General features: G+C 48.9%; 1 long non-coding RNA gene across 1 annotated transcript in view; it reads right to left on the bottom strand.

The window, feature by feature from the left end:
* The window catches only part of LOC135972880 (uncharacterized), a 45,010-nt gene extending 38,587 nt beyond the window's left edge, over nt 1-6,423 (bottom strand). Inside the window, exon 1 of the long non-coding RNA XR_010589470.1 lies at nt 5,864-6,423. This is a non-coding gene — a long non-coding RNA (uncharacterized LOC135972880). The remainder of the gene's footprint in view (nt 1-5,863) is intronic.
* Between the last annotated feature and the right edge of the window lie 8,049 nt (nt 6,424-14,472).

Raw genomic sequence — 14,472 nt, 5'->3', positions numbered from 1 at the left:
ATGGAATATTGGTTTCGCTGAGGTCTATCCGAGTCAGTAAATGCTTTTAAACATCCAAATGCACATTCTACCACCATTCTGCACTTGCTCAGCCTACAGTTGAACAGCTCCTGACTACTGTCCAGGCTGCCTGTGTATGGCTTCATGAGCTATGGCATTAAGGGGTAGGCTGGGTCCCCAAGGATAACTATAGGCATTTCAACATCCCCGATGGTTATTTTCTGGTCTGGGAAGAAAGTCCCTTCCTGCAGCTTTTGAAACAGACCAGAGTTCCTGAAGATCCGAGCGTCATGTACCTTTCCCGGCCATCCCATGTTGATGTTGGTGAAACATCTCTTGTGATCCACCAGTGCTTGCAGCAGCATTAAAAAGTACCCCGTTCGGTTTATGTACTTGCTGGCTTGCTGCTCCGGTGCCAAGATAGGGATATGGGTTCCGTCTATCGCCCCACCACAGTTAGGGAATCCCATTTCAGCAAAGCCATCCACTATGACCTGCACTTTTCCCAGAGTCACTACCCTTGATATCAGCAGCTCTTTGATTGTGTTGGCTACTTGGATCACAGCAGCCCCCACAGTAGATTTGCCCACTCCAAATTGATGCCCGACTGACCGGTAGCTGTCTGGCATTGCAAGCTTCCACAAGGCTATCGCCACTCGCTTCTCAACTGTGAGGGCTGCTCTCACCTTGGTATTCTTGCGCTTCAGAGCAGGGGAAAGCAAGTCACAAAGTTCCATGAAAATGCCCTTACGCTTGTGAAAGTTTCGCAGCCACTGGGAATCGTCCAAGACCTGCAACACTATGCGGTCCCACTAGGCTGTGCTTGTTTCCCAGGCCCAGAATCGGCGTTCCACGGCATGAACCTGCCGCATTAACACCATGATGTGCACATTGCCGGGGCCCGTACTTTGTGAGAAGTCTATGTCCATATCTATGTCCCCATCACTCTTGTCACTGCGCTGCCATCGCCTCCTCGCCTGGTTTTGCTTTGGAAGGTTCTGGTTCTGCATATACTCCAGGATAATGCACGTGGTGTTTAAAGTGCTCATAATTGCCACAGTGATCTGAGCAGGCTCCATGATCCCAGTGCTATGGCATCTGGGCTGAAAAAAGGCGCGAAACAATTGTCTGACGTTGCTCTAACGTACGGTGATGGTGAGCTGAGCAGGCTCCATGCTTGCCGTGGTATGGCGTCTGCACAGGTAACCCAGGAAAAAAGGCGCAAAACGATTGTCTGCCGTTACTTTCACGGGGGGGGGGAGAGGGCTGACGACATGTACCCAGAATCACCTGCGACACTGTTTTTTTGCCCCATCAGGCATTGGGATCTCAATCCAGAATTCCAATGGGCGGCGGAGAGTGAGGGAACTGTGGGATAGCTATCCACAGCTACCCACAGTGCAACACTCTGGAAGTCAATGCTAGCCTCGGTACTGTGGACGCAGTCCGCCGACTTAATGCACTTAGAGCATTTTGTGTGGGGACACACAATGGACTGTATAAAAACGATTTCTAAAAATCTATAAATTCGACCTAATTTCGTAGTGTAGACTTACCCTCAGCAGAGTTACAAAGTGGGGTTCCCTGGCTATAGCACAAAGCCTTATTTGGTGCCGTCAGCTCCTGCAGCTCATTGTAGCAGAGATAAAGATGCAGAGGGATCCTTTTGTACAGAGATCACTCAATGCAACAAAAATAAATCTACTCACAGGGCTGCAGCCAGGGAGCTGTCTGGTTTTAGTTTAACTGCATCGAGTGAGGGGCAAACTCTCACTGACTGACAGGAAGTAAAGGAGGCATTGGGCATAGATCCATTCCATAATCTCTGGATAACCTGATTAACCCCTATCATGACCAACAGCTTTCCTACAGTTCCCTCTTTCACACATCCCGTTTGGGGTAGAACACTCAGACTACTCGCTGGCATGCGTGTGCACACACACACACAAGACCCCAGCAGATTCGCTGGCTCTACCTGTCTGCTGCTATCCTTTGCAAAGCTCTGGGGGTGGAGGGCTGGCATCTGGCACCTGCTGGAGACCCCAAGGAAGGGAGCACAGGATCCCAGGCAAGGTAGGGAACAGATGAAGCTATAGGTCCCAACTTCTGGGAAGAAAATTAAGGTACTGTAGGAGTTTGGGCAGACAGTATGGGAGAGGGGGCATGTGTGGGTAAGAGCCGGACAAACTACATCAGGCCTGTTCTGTAAACATTCGTGGACCTTTTGATCTTTCCTGCCTGTTTCGTATGTTGTGGAAGTCATCATGCACGTTGTGATTTGCATCCCAGGACTTGTTTTGCTCTTCCACAGCTACAAGCCCTGTGGGATCTGCGTGAGTGTCAGGTATGCGGGGAGGACGGGGCTGAAGCGTAGTGAACGTGCTAGTTTGGTTTATGCTTGTGGAGGAAGAATGGGTTCGTTAGTCACTTTCAAAAGATGAAAAAGATCTAACTCAGTGCCCTCAGTCGCTCAGCATTCCAAACCAAGCACCTGCCCCGGCCATCGTCACACAGCCCCTCACTAGTCTGGACTGCACTCTGGTATGGCACAGTGGGGTCAGCGCTTCTCTCCTGGACCAGGCATCTGCCACCGTGTTTTGTTTTCCCTTTATATGGAAAAGTTTGGAATTCAAGCCTTTAGGTTTGTGCAACCAGATCAGTGAAGAATGATCCGTTAATACCCTGAACTTTCTGTTGAAAAGATAGGGCTGTAACTGCTTTATTGCCCACACAATTGCATAGCATTCTTTCTCTATGACAGAATAACTTTGTTCCGTGGGTGTCAATTTCTTGCTTAAGAAAGCAATGGGGCATTTGTTGTCCTCCCTTGACTGCATTAATACAGCCCCTAAAACAGTGGCTCGTATATCTGTACACAGCTCAATCTGAACAAGCTTGAAGAGGCTTTTCAGACAAGATTTTCTCCTCCCCCCCTACTGTTTTTAGCTGCTGTAGGAGCTGTGAGAACCCTCCCCCATGGAGTAGAATGCAATCGTTCATAGAACGTCATAAAGGTAATACAAAAGACACCAAAAACACTGCCTGGGGTTGCAATATCTGTCACAGCCCTTGCATGGAAATAGGGCAGCTGGGTCATGAGGTCCCAGGTTCCAAAGACCAGCGCTGACACCCCGCCCTCCCCAAGATTCCACAGTAGCTTAAAGACACCTTCTCCCAGAGCTCCAAGCCTGTGGGTGCTGTGGGTTTACAGTTCACCATCCTCTTCACAAACTGTGATAGTGGAAGGAAAAAGACACACCTGCTTTGCAAAGGTACCAACATACAATCATTCTACTGTCGTTAGCACAAGAAACATAGAGCTCTAGACAAAATAATAACACACTGCCTACATTTCCCTGCCTCCGTTTTCTTGCCACCCTTGGGGCTTAGGCCATTTGCAGCTGAAACAAATGAGTAGGAAGGAGGCGAAGACCTAGGGTTCCTGCTACTGTGTCACAGGTCCAGTGGCGGATTAACAAATTTGCTGCCCCAAGCCCCTCAAAAAATTGCCGTCCCGCCCCCCTCCCCTCCCCCGCCAGATCACCTCCGCTCCCCCACAGCAAGCCTGGGAAGGAGGGGGGAGAAGGGGAGTTGTGGCGCGCTCGGGGGATGGCGGAGGTGGAGTGAAGGTGAGCTGGGGCAGAGAGCAGTTTCCTGACCCCCCCCAAGAGTTACTCCCCACACTCGCCAGCCCCAGCTCAACTCCGCTATCCCCCAAGCGTGCCGCTACTCACTTCTCCTCCCTCCCTCCCATCGCTTTCGCGCGGAAAGCCTGGGAGGGAGGGGGGAGAAGGGGAGTTGCTGCACACTCGGGGGATGGAGGCGGTGGAGCAGAGGTGAGCTGGGGCGGGGAACGGTTCCCAGCCCCCCAGGTTACTCCCCACACCCGCGGGCCCCAGCTCACCTCTGCTCCGCCTCCTCTGAGCGTGCCGCTACTTGCCTCTCCCTCCCTCCCAGCACTTTCGCGCAGCAAGCCTGGGAGGGAGGTGGAAGGAGGGAAGTGCGGAGCACCTGGGGGAAGAGGCGGGCTGGGGATTTGGGGAAGGGGCGGAGTTGGGGAGGGGGTGTGAGCAAATTTGCTGCCCCTGCAAATTTGCCACCCTAGGCCTAGGTCTTGTTGGCCTAGGCGATAATACGCTGCTGCACAGATCACTGGAGTTTCATAAGAAGTGTCTTTGCCAAGACCTCTCTGTTGCCAAGGCTGGCATTAACAAAGAGACTGGGGATCCCACAGCAGCCAAAGTGACCATTTGGACAAGCAGTCCCATCATGCTAGGCAGGGTGGGTGTGCCCAGGCAAACGAGATCAGCCACTGAAGGCCTTTTCCACAGCTCACCACCAGATGTCAGGGTAGAGCTCATTCTGACTCTGCTTACACTTGCCAAGACCTCCCTGTTGCAAAGACTGGCATTAAGGGCTAACAGTTCAGCACAATGAGCAGAGATTGCATGTAGGAATCCAGTTGTCCCAGTCACTCCACACACAGTGCTTACAGGTTAGCCCTAGGAGAAAGCTTGAGTTAAAGAAGGGATTACCTCAAGAATGGGAATGTCTTCCAGTGCCCTTGATCCTTTCCACCAGTACTTTTTCCCTTGCTGCTTTACAATACACTGTATTCCAAATGGTGCATTGATTCCTAACACTCGATGTACTTGCGTTGTGTTACCGGTGAGCAGATGATGCCAAGCTAATGCCAAGCCAGTCAGCGAACAGAGGTTGCTCAGCTTCAATGGCTAGCATGGCTCAGAGGTACAGCCCTTACCAAGGCTGGTAGTGCTGTATTTCCAGCTAGCTGAGTGCTCCTGAAACCGGAGCACTGTTCCCACTGCTGACGCTTGCTACTTTGGTTTCCTGCTAGTGAATGACAATGAGGAACCCTATGATAAATGAAGGGGGGGTTGTAGCTCCCTTTTATGATCACCCCGCCAGCTAGTTAGCTGTAAAATCCCTTTTGGTAGCTGTTCTCTGCTTGCTTTACCTGTAAAGGGTTAAAAGTCCCCCAGGTAAAGAAAGGGAAGTGGGCACCTGACCAAAAGAGCCAATGGGAAGGCAGAACTTTTTAAAATTGAGAAAGAAACTTTCTCTTTGTCTGTTGTTCTCTCTGGGCTGCAAGGACAGGGAGCAGCAGTGCTATAAGCAGGAATGCTGTGTAAGGTGTGAACCAGGTATGAAAAATTGTCTTCCATATGTAGAAGAAATCATTGGGACAGGGAATGTTTAGATAGATGCGATCAGGTTTATTTCTTTATTTTGGCTTGTGGGTCTCGTCTGTGCTAACCCCAGATGCTTTTGTCTGCTTGTAACCTTTCAGCTGAATCCCCAGGGAAGCTATTTTGAGTGCTTAATTTTTGGAATTCTCTTTTAATATCTAGCAAAAGCCTAAGTTCCAAATGTATTTTCTTCCTTTTTGTTTTTAATAAAATTTACCTTTTTTAAGAACAGGATTGGATTTTTGGTGTCCTAAGAGGTTGTGCATGTTGTTTAATTAACTGGTGGCAACAGCTAATTTCCTTTGTTTTCTTTCTCAGCTCTTCCCCGGAGGGGGCGAAACGGCTTGAGGGTACTGCACAGGGAGGAATTCCCAAGTGCTCCTTCCTGGGTTCAAGGGGTTTTTTGCATTTGGGTGGTAGCAGTGTTTACCAAGCCAAGGTCAGAGAAAAGCTGTAACCTTGGGAGTGTAATACAAGCCCAGAGTGGCCAGTATTAATTTTTAAAATCCATGCGGGCCCCCACCTTCTGCACTCAAAGTGCCAGAGGAGGGATTCAACCTTGACAAACCCGTTCAGTGTTCAAAGAACCGTGGGCCAGGAGGAAACCTGGCATCTGGCATGTGCAAGCCAAGTAGAATGCTGGGTCTGGGTACCTGCCGGCTCTTGCAGTCAATCAAGTGGTAGGTGTGTGTGAGAGAAGCATGGCCACACTGGAAATTGAGATGGATGGATCCTTATGAACATATATGAACCTGGACAAAGGGCACAGAGGTGGTTCAGGAAATACAGACTGATTCTTACTGTTTTCCTGAACTGATTCACCCATCGCAGTTAGAAAAACTGTCGAAATCAGTGCGCTCTCCTCAAAGGAAGGAGAGGGAGCCCCATCGTTACTTAGCTCTTATTAGGAAGACACTCAGGGACTTCTGGTGCTTCATGTGAGTTTATTTTACTCTGGTGATCAAAGCTCAGTTATGCTAATGCAGGGAATAAGAGAAACAATATAGAATCAAATACAGCGCGTTCTCGCACACTGAACTGCTACTCAACAAGGAGAAGAAAAAACAGCTGTTAGTAGCGATGCTTCAAAGACCATCATGAATCTCGGAAGAACAGACTCATTCCGTTGTTGATCATTGGTAGAAGGGGAAGGAGAGGCACTATGCAGAGAATTCTAAATGGATTTGTAATTAACGCACCCAACCACGGACCTCGCAGGTAGGGTGACCGGATGTCCCGATTTTATAGGGACAGTCCCAATTTTGGGGTCTTTTTCTTATATAGCCTCCTATTACCCCCCACCCCCATCCTGATTTTTCACATTTGCTGTCTTTCGAGGGGTCGGCCTTCTCCACCACGCTGTAGCTGCAGGTGTCCTTGTTGAAAATGCTTTCACATTTTTCTCTGTCATAACCCGCAGGCGAATGATAGCTGTCATTGGGAGAGAAAAGAGCAAATATCAGGCTGTGAGAATGGGAAGCAAACTATCTCCAGTGATGACAGCATCCGCACTTCTAGCAGGAAGAGACTGTGTTGGGAGGCGTTAGAGCTGGCTGAGCTGTTTTCTAGCTAATAGTTTGATTAGCTGAGTCCCTTTTGCTGCTCATGAACAAAGTCTGACTTTTGCAGGGTGTTGCATTCTTTGTCATTCGACAAAGGGTCTGCAAACTAATTTCACCCGATGGCTTATTCTCAAAACGTGCACATTTTGTTTGTTTATTTTTCAGTTTTAATTATCCCATTGTCTGATTGGTCACTTTAGTCACATGGCATTCTTTCTCTTCTCTAATTGGATGAGTGTAATGGGAGAAGATGGGAAAACTACAGTCAAGGCACTGGCCCTTGTTTCCCTCTTGGAGAGAAGGGGAGAGCAGTCTGGGGAGTTAGGAGAACTTAGACCAGCAGCCTTAGGGAGGTTTTAAGACATTACGTCCAGAGGCAGATTACGTATTTTGTGGGGCCCTGGGCCAGAGCAAGTGGGGGCCCTTCCCCACACCTTGCACCTGCAGTCCCCCTGCCCCTCCCCCGATGCTCCTGTCAGGGAGCAGAGTCGGGGCACAGGGTCTTCCCCCGCTCCCCAGCAGGAGCACCAGATGGGTGGAGCAGGACAAGTCCCTGCACCCCGACCCCACTCCCCAGCAGAAGCACTGGGTGGGCAGGTGTAGTAGGTCAGGGCACAGGGTGCCCATTTTTCCAGGGTCCCCCAATTGGCCCAGTGGCTAATCCACCACTGATTACATCTTCTCCTTTCTAGCCAGTTGAGTCAGGCCTGGCCTGAGACATCACTGCTAGAAAAATGAAAATCGAACTCCAGAAATCTGAGCTCCTTTCCTAAACCTGGAGGCCGTTAACATTTTTTAACATGAGCTAAATTTGCAAATGAAATTTTCCCATTCCTGCTAATATCTCAGGTAGAAGCTCCATATGCTGCTTTCTCTCTCATGTGGGGAAGAGCTTGGAGTATGTAAGCAACAAGGTGCAGGACATCTTAGGGTATTTACCCTCCTCATGCTTCTGTGAGGTAGAGCAGTGCCATTATCCCCATTTTACAGATAGGAGACTGAGGCAGAGAGAAACAAAGTGACTTGCCTGAGGTCACACATGAAATCTGTGGCAGAGCAGTGAATTTAACGCAGTTCTCCATGTCCCAGCTAAAACTGTAACCACTGGACTATCCTTCCTCTCTGATCATCAGAAATCTTGTGGCATTTTTCATAAAGCTAGGGGTGTTAGTCGCAGTGACCAGATCAAATTTCAGTGAACTTCATTCCCCATACAATTACAGCAGGATAAAATATTCCCCATCACCTCCTGTCCAACTAGAATGGACACTGTCATCACACAGCACCAGAACACACAAAAGCTACTTGCTTGAGTCAAATCCATTGGATGTCTGCTGTCTGTGATGCTTTCTGTGCACGCCTCTTGCCCACTGCCTGCCACTCTAAATATATAATTTGGGGGGTCTCCTACATTCCCCTCTTGATCCCTCTTTCATACCTTTCCTGGCTAACATAGACCAAGTCAGAGAGAGTGTTTGTGATTCTTACCTTTGGTAGATTTCAATGGGTCATTTCGTTCATTAAAAAAGAACGCATCGCATAGTGTCATCAAGATGCCAAAGGCAAGAAGTATATTCAGTAAGCACTTTTGTAAGTGGTAGACATAGCAAGAGTGAGGTGTCTTTTCAACGGTTACGAGCTAAAAACAATTCATTTGTACGGAGTCAGACAGAAGAAATCTTGATATGCATAAAAACAAAAATCAAGAAGAAATAATTCCAAAGAACAACACAAATTTTCCTTAGGGTATGTGTTCACTACCAGCCAGATCAGCAGGCAGCGATCAATCCAGTGGGGATGCATTTATCGCGTCTAGTCTAGACACGATAAATTGATCCCCAAGCACTCTTCTGTCGATTCCTGTAGTCCACCTCGGCGAGAGGCGCAGGCAGAGTCAACGGGGGAGTGGCAGCAGTAAGTAGATGTAAGTACGTCGACTTCAGCTACGTTATTCACGATAGACGACAGCAAAGTTGATCCCCTAAAGGCAATACCCCCACTTTGCCCTTAAATGGACTTGTTATATTGTGCAGATCAAGACAAGCAGACACAAGAGATACAGACACAATTGCTAATACCATGGGTAATTTGCTGCGAATTACTGCAGTTGGTGCACGCTACCCCATGTGCAGGACATCTTGGGGAAGACAAGATGCAGTTAGGATCCTGGCCTGATACTTTTGGCCAGAGTCTTTAAGGAAGTGGAGAATTTCTGTGCTTCTTGTCCTGAATGCCAGTTGACAGCCCCCAAGGGAATCCTGCAGGCTCCACTAGTACCCCTCCCTTTGAAAGAATAGGAATTGACCTTATAGGCCCTCTAGAGAAGAGTGGCTCTGAACATCAGCATATATTTGTCATCGTGGACTATACCCCAAAGCAATACCACTCCAGTCTACAACTGCTAAGACTATCGCTAATGAACTGATGAAGGTCTTCGTGCGAGTAGGGTTGCCTGAAGAGATCCTGACCAACCAGGGGACAAATTTCACATCCTGGCTGATGAAAGAAATATGGGAACTATTAAAAATCAAAGCATTTGCCACATGTGTGTATCATCTGCAGACAGACGGTCTAATCGAAAGATTCAATCAGACACTCCAGCATGCTCAAGAAAATTCATTGCTCAGGATCTCTGACACTGGGACCAACTTCTCCCAGCCTTACTCTTTTCCCCAAGCTGCGACAGGGTTTTCACCCTTTGAATGGTTATATGAATGACAACCAAGGGGTATACTCGACCTGGTATGCGAAATCTGGGAAAGCCAAGCACCAAGAGCTGAAAACCTAGTGCATTATGTTTTAAAGTTACATGAGAGACTGGAGGCTATGGGCACATACACTACAGAAAGTCTCAAGGAAACACAGGAACAGCAACAATGATAAAGGAGCAAGGGTGTTCGTCTTTCAGCCGGGCACCAGAGTGCTGTTACTTCTTCCAAGCTCGGAATCAAAGTTAATGGCCAAGTGGCAAGGTCCTTTCAAGGTGATAAAGAAAGTGGGGACCATGGGCTACATGGTCAAACAACAAAGGAAGAAAAAAGGAACTCTGAGTTTACTGAAGCCCTGGAAAGCCAAGGAAAACCTTATCTGGAGGGATGAGAACTAGGACCTGAAGTTGATGACTGCCTAAAAGAAAGCTCAGTACCCCTCGGAAAGAAACTAAACCATAAGCAAAAGCAAGAGCACTCCAACATATTCTCAGTTGTCCCCAGGAAAATGTTTCTGGCACAACATCGCATTAATACAAAACCAGGTAAAGTAATGCAGAAGGGTTCCAACCAATCCCCAATAAGTTATGGGGGGGCATCGAGAAATGGATGAAGAAGGACACCCAATAACATATATCAGCCGGAAACTCTTCCCCCGCAAGAAAGTAGACTCAGTGATAGAAAAAGAGTGATTGACTACCAAATGGGCCAAGACAAATACCTCATTTCACACAGACCAAACAACCATGAGGGGAGGGGTAGCTCAGTGGTTTGAGCATTGGCCTGCCAAACCCAGGGTTGTGAGCTCAATCCTTGAGGGGGCCATTTAGGGACCTGGGGCAAAAATCTGTCTGGGGCTTGGCCCTGCTTTGAGCAGGGGGTTGGACTAGATGACCTCCTGAGGTCCCTTCCAACCCTGATATTCTATGATTCTATGGTATGTTTCTGTCACCAATTACCTAAGCCAGGGGTTCTCAAACTTCATTGCTTCGCAACCCCCTTCTGACAAGAGAAATTACTACACCACTTCAGGAGCGGTGACTGAAGCCCAAGCCTGCCTAAGCCCCCCCCCCCCCCCCTAGAGGGGCCAAAGCCTGAGCCCCACCGCCTAGGTCATGGGGGCCAAAGCAGAAGCCCAAGGGCTTCAGCCCCAGACGGGGCCCTGTAACCTGAGTCCCACTAGGGCTAAAGGTCTCAGGCTTCGGCCCCAGACCCCAGCAAGTCTCATGCAAGCCCTGGTAACCCCATTAAAATGAGGTTGTGACCCACTTTGGGGTCCTGAGCCGCAGTTTGAGAACCGCAGACCTAAGCTAAACCAATAACTGAAATGTGAAAGGCTCTGCAATAATTAGTTAAGAGGAGAGAAGACGGTGAGGAATTACAGAAGAACTTAGCTAAGCTTAGTGATTGGACAACTCTACAGCAGATGAAATTCAATGTATGTAAATACAAGAATTTGAACTAATCATACATACTAAATTAACTACTTGGGGAAAAGATCTAGGCATTGTTCTAGACTAGAGCTGTGTGAATAACTGATTTTTTGGCTTATTGCAATTCAAAAAAATAAATTTAAAAAAAATTATTTCCGGTCAAACAAAATATTCAAAATATTGTGATTTTTTTTGGAATTTTTAATTTGTTTTAAACTGAAACAATCTGACAAAGCAGACATGAATTCACCGTATATTTTGATGTTGCCAAATCTGCAGTATTTATTTGTTTGTTTGCAAAAAAACCCAAAAGTTTCGGGTGAAAAATTTTGCCTAGCTCTATTCTAGATATCTCATTAAAGACATCACTCAAAGCTTGGTGACTTTAAATAAAGCAAAACTAGATATTAGGTTTCATAAAGTAATAGATAGAAAATAATTCTGACAATATTAATGCTGTTATATAAATTAATATACCTCCTCACCTTTAATACTGTACAGTTCTGGTCACACTGTCTCCAAAATAGTATAGCAAAGATAGAAAAAGCTCAGGGAAAGGAGGATTGATAAAAACATGGAAAGGCTTCCATAGGGGGAGAGAAAAGATAAGGACTATTTAGTTTAGAGGAGAGTAAATGGGATGTGATAGTTATGTAAAATGAGAAATGGTGTAGGGAACTGAAATCAAGTGCTCCTCTTTGAGAGAATATATTTACACAATGAAAATTACAGTAGACCTCACTGCCACAAGACCTTGAGGCAAAACATTTAGTCAGATTCTATAAAGGATTAGACGCTGACACGAATAATAAAAATAAGTGGAGTTACATTAACAAAGTTAGACATGTATATGGGATATAAGCCATCACGATGTGGGGCATAAGTCAGCCACTAATTAATGAGGTTGAGTAGATGCTTCCCCTATGGGCAGGTTATTCCATAATTGTCCATATCTGTGTTTCTTGCACCTTCCTCTGAAGCAGCTAGTACTGGTCACTGTCAGAGACAGGATGTTGAAGTAGGTGGCCCATTGATTTGATCCAGTCTGGCTATTCCTATGTGCCAGAGTAAAATATACTCTATTTTGAAATGAACTCCCAAGAGGCAACTTGAAATCAGCCCTTTTATGTCAATTAGAACAGTGCGATTCTGAATGGCTTTAGACTCAGAGGTGCTTTTACAATGACCATTTCTCCCACCACCGAAAGAAGACGTTCAGCCCTGTAACAGAGACAAGCACCACCTAGGAAATGTTCATTGGTGTTCTCATAGAATTACCCTCAGCCTTTCATTCCCTTTATGGACCCCTCCAGGTATTCTTTAAAATGTATGTAAATAAGTTACGTGCATAGTTGGGCAGCTGTCACTAGCCCAAAGAGTAACTAAAATAAAGTAAATAGGAATATAGACTGCATCCTTTTAAAGCGTGAGATGCACACTCTGACTTAGCATTGTGGAAGCTTTCCCTGCCGGAGATCCAGTAGCGTAGCTAGGGGGGTTCAGGGGAAGCAGCTGCTTCCCCTCAGCACATTTTTCAAAAGTGGCGCCTTAGGGGTTACCTTATATGGCGCCAGTGGGTGGGGCCCGCTCCTCTCTGAAGAGCAGCACAGCCGGAGGAGCCATGGGGGGGCGGGGCGGTGGGCGCGTCTGGAGGAGCACGCCAGGCGGCCAGGTAGAGAGAGGGGACAGGCTGCGCTGCGCTGCTTGGCCCGTTCGGGTCCGGAGCGCTCGGGCTGGGTTGGGGGGAGCATGTGCGGCGGCGGGGGCCCAGGGGGAGGGGAAGCATGCGGGGCGGCGGGGGGCTGGAGGGAGCATGCGCAGCAGCGGGGCTGGGCTGAGCTGAGAGCGTGCCGCCTGGCAATATGGGTGCCGGAGGCGGGGGGAGAAGCGGCGAGTGGGGAAGAGGCTGGGCGCCTCGGCAGCAGCCTTGAGGGAAAGGCTCCGTTTGGCTGGGCTCAGTGCTGCCCGCCGCCCCGCTGAGAACGGCCCAGCTCAGTGCAATAATTGATGGCAACAGCCCGTCTGACCGAGCAGGGGCGAGGAGTGCAGCCGGGCTCGGGCGGGCAAGCAGGCGGGTGGCTGCTTGCTGCTTAGCCTGCCGAGCTGCGAGCCCCGGCCCAGCGGGGCACCGGGCACCGGCAGCAGAGGGGCGGGGGAAGGGCTGGCCAGGGACAATGGCAGGAGGGATGAGATGCGGGGGGGCGTGGGAGAGGAGCTTGGTGGGCGCAGAGCAGCCGGAGGAGGAGCCAAAGGGGGCGTGCCAGAGGAGGAGCCAAGGGGGGGCGCCTTTTTTATGTTTGCTCCCCTGCTCTTAAAACCTGGCTATGCCACTGCAGAGATCACACAGTCTGCGGGCACTTGTGTTTTTGGCAGATTTATAAACCAGATAAGAACAAGTTTTTGGCAATGCCTAATGCTGAGAAATTTGAATGTACATAACTAACTCAAATATTTGCTCAGAAATCACATCAGTGGGTATGACTGAAGTCTAGGTCAGTTGGCAGGGGAAACGTTGACTCTGGTAGATCAGTGAGCCGATCCAAAATCCACTGAAATCAATGGAAACATTCCCAATGACTTCAGCAGTTTTTGGATCAGCCCCTAGGGCAGGGGTGGGCAAACTTTTTGGCCCTTGGGCCACAGATGGGTGGGGAAATTGCATGCAGGACCATGAATGTAGGGTTTGGGGAGGGAGCTCAGGGCAGGGGGTTGGGGTGAGGCATGCAGGAGGAGTGCAGGCTCCGGCCCAGCGATGCTTATCTTGAGCAGCTCCGGGGTGGCAGCAGCGCGCAGCGAGGCTAAGGCAGGCTTCCGGTGATCCCAAAACCGGCTGGCACCACGTCCCTGCGAGCCCTGGGGGAGGGGGGCCGAGGGCTCCATGCGCTGCCCTCACCTGCAGACACCGCCCCCCACAGCTCCCATTGACAGCAGTTCCCTTAGCCTTAGCCCTGGGGGTGCAATCCCGAGGGCCGGATCCAAAGCCCTGACGGGCCGGATTCAGCCCGCGGGTCGTAGTTTGCCCACCCCGCCCTAGGGCCCTGATCCAGTAAAACCTTGAAGTATAAACTTAGCTTTAAATATATGAGTAGTTCCGTTGTCTCCATGGAAACTACACCATGTGCTTAAAGTGAAGCACATACTTGAGTGCTTTGCTGGATTAAGGCATAAATAAATGTAAAACATGAACTGGCAGCCATCTTGGCCCAGTATCTTCCCATGATAAGTATATATCACATGCTTTTTGGGGTGGTGGGGAAGCCTCATGGTCCAGGGGCAAAGGTACAGAACTGGGACTCGGAAGACCTGGGATCTGTCCCTGACTGTGTCGTGGACCTTGCTTGGGCAAGTCACTTCATCTCTTGGTATCTCTGTCAAGCAGGTGGGACTCTCCAGCCATGGCAGGACATCCACGCAGGAGAAGGAAAGCTCCAATTGCAAACCAAGAATGTCAGCCCTGGCCAGCCGGTTTGTAAAAGTTGTGTCAGTCACACACGCTCTCTGGGTCTGCACCACCAACCCCAGCTAACAGGACACGCCAAAGCAATCAAACCTTTTTGGA

The sequence above is a fragment of the Chrysemys picta genome, chromosome 7, assembly GCF_011386835.1.
Source record: "Chrysemys picta bellii isolate R12L10 chromosome 7, ASM1138683v2, whole genome shotgun sequence".
NCBI classification, from domain to species: Eukaryota; Metazoa; Chordata; order Testudines; family Emydidae; genus Chrysemys; species Chrysemys picta.
Note: the sequence above shows the minus strand (reverse complement) of the source record. Positions and strands in the feature narration are given on the sequence as shown.